The following is a 4,116-nucleotide window of genomic DNA, read 5'->3' as shown; positions in this document are numbered from 1 at the left end:
GAATCTTTATAACAAACTTTACTAACTGGCCCTTATCTACTATTAATTTCCTTATATTTACCTTCCCATAATTTGTCTTTCTGAGAAGCTCAAAGACCTTTTCCTTTGTTTTGTTACTTCTCTACAAAATTATTATTCTTTGCTAAGGTTCCACATAAGTTCAAGTTCTAATCACCTCTTTGAGTTATTCATCTCTGAGTACTCCTGTGTGTATGTGTGATGTGCATGCTAATAAATTTGTTGTTTCTTGCTTTTCTTTTATTACTCTGTCTTTTCTCAGTCTAATTTGCAGAGTCCCAGCTAATGAACTTAAGATGGGTAGAGAAAAAGTAAGTTTTTTCCTCCCTTACACAAGCAAGTTGTTTAGGTTCTGCATTATATAAAAGGAAGTTCATGTGATAGAAGTAACACATTTTTCTGGAAAAGTCTTGAAAAAGAAGGTAAAATATCCAAGTAATATATCTTTAAGAAATCTACATTCAGCAGTTCTTATTTCCCAAGAGGAGAAATGTTTTCTAGTTTGATGTATATTGTTTAGATTGTTGTTTTATTTTCTTATAAAATTAGTAAGACACATACATTAAAATCAAAACATCTGGAAAGACTAATTTTTGAAAGCACCCATGCTTATTTTCCCACCCGCTCTGATAACAAATAGAAGGCAGGTATCAGTCTTATGGAAATAGTTGGCCTATGCAGTCCACCATGGCAGACAGGAGGTGGTGGACCAGGGCGCAGGGTGGGAATGCCATCTTCCCAGTGCTTTTCCTTTGAGGGCTACAAACTGTCCTCCCAACTGTTAGAGGCCCCAAATCTTGGGAAGATTGTACTTTGGACCCTCTTCCTTTTCTCTTTCTCTCTCTGTATTTGGGAAATGGGTTGCAGAGGAAAAAAAATGATAGAGTTTAAGAATAGGTGGAATTTTTGTTCAGTTATTCATGTTTTTTTTCTTTCTTTATTCAGTTTTAGTATTTTTTTTAATCGAGTATAGTTGATTCACAATGTTGTGTTAATTTCTGCGGTACAGCAAAGTCAGTCAGTTATATATACATTCCTTTTTAAAAAAACTATTTATTTATTGTTTATTTTTGGCTGTGCCGGGTCTTAGTTGCGGGATCTTCATTGCAGCATGCGTGATCTTTAGTTGCGGCATGCGGACTCTTAGTTGTAGCATGCATGCAGGATCTAGTTCCCCGACCAGGGATCAAACCTGGGCCTCCTGCGTTGGGAGCACGGGATCTGATCCACTGAACCACCAGGGAAGTCCCCCATACATTCTTTTTAAAAATATTCTTTTCCATTATGGTTTATCATAGGATACTGAATGTAGTTCTCTGTGCTATACAGTAGGACCTTGTTGTTTATCCATCCTATATATAAAAGCTTACATCTACTAACCCCAACCTCCCACTCCATCCTTCCCCCAAGCCCCTCTCCCTTGGCAACCACCAGTCTGTTCTCTATGTGAGTGATTCTGTTTCTGTTTTATAGATAGGTTCATTTGTGTCATATTTTATTTTATTTTTTTATAGTGAAAACTGTGTTTATTTTCATTGCCTTTTATTTTCAACAATTACTTGAACTTAAAAAAAAAGCCTTTAATAACTAATGGTTATTGAAAAGCCAAACCTTTCCAGCCCACTTCATATTCTCTTTCAACCATTTCAGGGCAGAACAATGTTCCATACTATAAACCTGTTCCTTATTAACATTGATGGTCATGTGCTTAATAAAAAAGTTGGGATCTGATATATGAGCAGCCATAATTAATCTTTCCACTGCAGTTTGATAGTCATCCTTGCTCTGAGATTTGTTTTCTTCACATCTTTTTAAAACTATCTGCAGCGCCTGTGTAGAAGTTCCAGGACTCTGAATACTATTAGCATTAGATACCAGGAAGATTTCAATAGCTAAAAGCATTTCAATCTCAGACAAATAGGAAGGAATCAGTAGAAGTTTTCGGTATAAATTTCCCTCCAATGGTGGGTAGCAACACAATGAAGGAGCACTTTTATGTGGGCTCTGGCTTTGAGCCGTAAACAACTTCTTCCTAAAGAAGTAATTAATCTTCTAAGAAAAGAAAAATCAATAGGGATGCTCTTTGAAATCATGAATTCTGCTCCGGAGGATGACATACAAAGACTGTTGCTTTCTACACAGGCATCTTGAGAATTTTGAAAACCTGGTAGATTTTTGCAAAACTTCAAATGTCTGTCTGTAAAGACTCTTCGCTAAGATTTCATGTGCAGTTGTACAGAGCAGATTATGCCCATTGAGCACATCCAGTCTATCACAAGGCCACAGTGGTGTATTGGTGACTCCCTCTGACTCCCTTAATACCCAAATGGCACCATCTAGGCTTCTGCTTTTTAGAAAAATTTCTGCTGCAATATTCACAGCTTGACATCTCGGTGCTAACTTCTCAGGCCCTGTAAGTCCTTTTAAACTTGTAAAATGTATTTTAAATTCATATAGTTTATCTAAGACCTTCCTTCCCTTGGACCACTGCAACAGCTTGTGGTCGAAGTACATAGCACTGATTCCGATTCTTCCCAGCAAAGTTTTATCTACTTCAGTATTTTGTGGATCTTTGCTAACGGTTTTAGCGAATTCACGAAATGGAACACCTGGTCTCTCTTCTTTACAGTCTTTTGTTAGTGTTTCAGCAATACAAGCACAAAATCTCTGGGAAATCTGCAAATTTTCCACAGCCCAGTTTTATGTTAATGTATAAATTTCCCAATTTGGTCCAGTCACCTTTTTCTTTACAATGCTCTATTTTATTCAAGGCTGACTCTAAATCACACTTCCAGTTCTTTTCAGACTGCCTCGTCCGTAACCTGGATTTCATTCCCAGAACTGCAGTTATCTCTTGCTTGGAAGCCTGTACTTGGTATAAAAGCTTAATAATATAGTTAAAGTATTCTGGGTCAAGTACCATCCCGGCTTCAACAAGCTTGCAAAAGATATCAAAGCAGGTACAACATTCCTTAATTTCACAGTTACCATATACTCAAATATTTTTAGTAATATTTTCAGAGCAGGCAGCATTTTAACCATTATGCTGAGGTTCATGACCTGAAATACTTCTTTCAGTAAACAATGTTTGAGTAAAGAATTTAGAAGGTCATTTAGCACTTGTAAATCAAAGTGTATACCTGGCAGAAACTTTCTGTAGTACTCCATAAATGTGTTTACAGGTCAGTCCCTGGCTGTGGATCATCACTTGAGTTTTCAGTAACTTTTCTTTTTTCCTTGGTGTGTCTTCCCGACTGCAAGCGTAGCTCTGCTTCCTTCGCTGCTTCTAAGCCAGGCCGGTCTGATGGGTCTGAAGAGCCCACCTGGCTCCCAGGCCCCTCCACTAGCTGCCTTGCTGAGGCCTTCCTAGGCCCGGACGCCTCCCCCGACTTGTCACTTTCCACCTCTTCTCTCCCAGATGGCCCAGGCCACCATCCTCCTCTCTTGCCTGCTCTCCTCGCATCCCCGCCCCCACCTCAGGGCTGCAGCCTCCCGCCTCACCTGGCCAGGCGCTGGCCTTGCTGTCACCTTCATGCCCTGGGGCTGTTGTGGGGCCTGAGGGTGGTGGCCTCGGCATCCACCCTGGGCCGCCTGTCTTCCCACCTAGGCCCTCTGCGCCCGCTCACAGGAGCCCACCGGCGGCATGAAAGCTGCTCCTGCCACCAGGCACCCGCCCTGTGTCATATTTTAGATTACACATATACGTGATATCATATGGTATTTGTCTTTCTCTTTCTGACTTGCTTCACTGAGTTTAATAATCTCTAGTTTTATTCATGTTGCTGAAAATGGCATTATTTCATTCTTTTTTATGGCTGAGTAGTATTCCATTGTATATATGTACCACATCTTCTTTATCCATTCATCTGTCATGGACATTTAGGTTGTTTCCATGTCTTGGCTGTTGAGAATAGTGCTGCTATGAACACAGGGGTTCCTGTATCTTTCTGAATTATAGATTTGTCTGGATATATGCCCAGGAGTAGGATTGCTGGATCATTCTTTTTCTTTCTTCTTTTAAAAAAAAATTCCTTGGGGCTTCCTTGGTGGCGCAGTTGTTGAGAGTCTGCCTGCCAATTGCAGGGGACACGGGTCCAT

General features: G+C 40.1%; 1 pseudogene; it reads right to left on the bottom strand.

Annotated features, from left to right (window-relative positions):
* Positions 1 to 1,605: 1,605 nt before the first annotated feature.
* On the bottom strand, positions 1,606 to 3,192 carry LOC103077141 (testis- and ovary-specific PAZ domain-containing protein 1 pseudogene; annotated as a pseudogene).
* Positions 3,193 to 4,116: the final 924 nt, after the last annotated feature.

The sequence above is a fragment of the Lipotes vexillifer genome, unplaced genomic scaffold (assembly GCF_000442215.2).
Source record: "Lipotes vexillifer unplaced genomic scaffold, Lipotes_vexillifer_v1.1 scaffold168, whole genome shotgun sequence".
In the NCBI taxonomy this organism is placed as follows: domain Eukaryota; kingdom Metazoa; phylum Chordata; class Mammalia; order Artiodactyla; family Lipotidae; genus Lipotes; species Lipotes vexillifer.
This window is presented reverse-complemented; position numbering and strand designations above follow the sequence as displayed.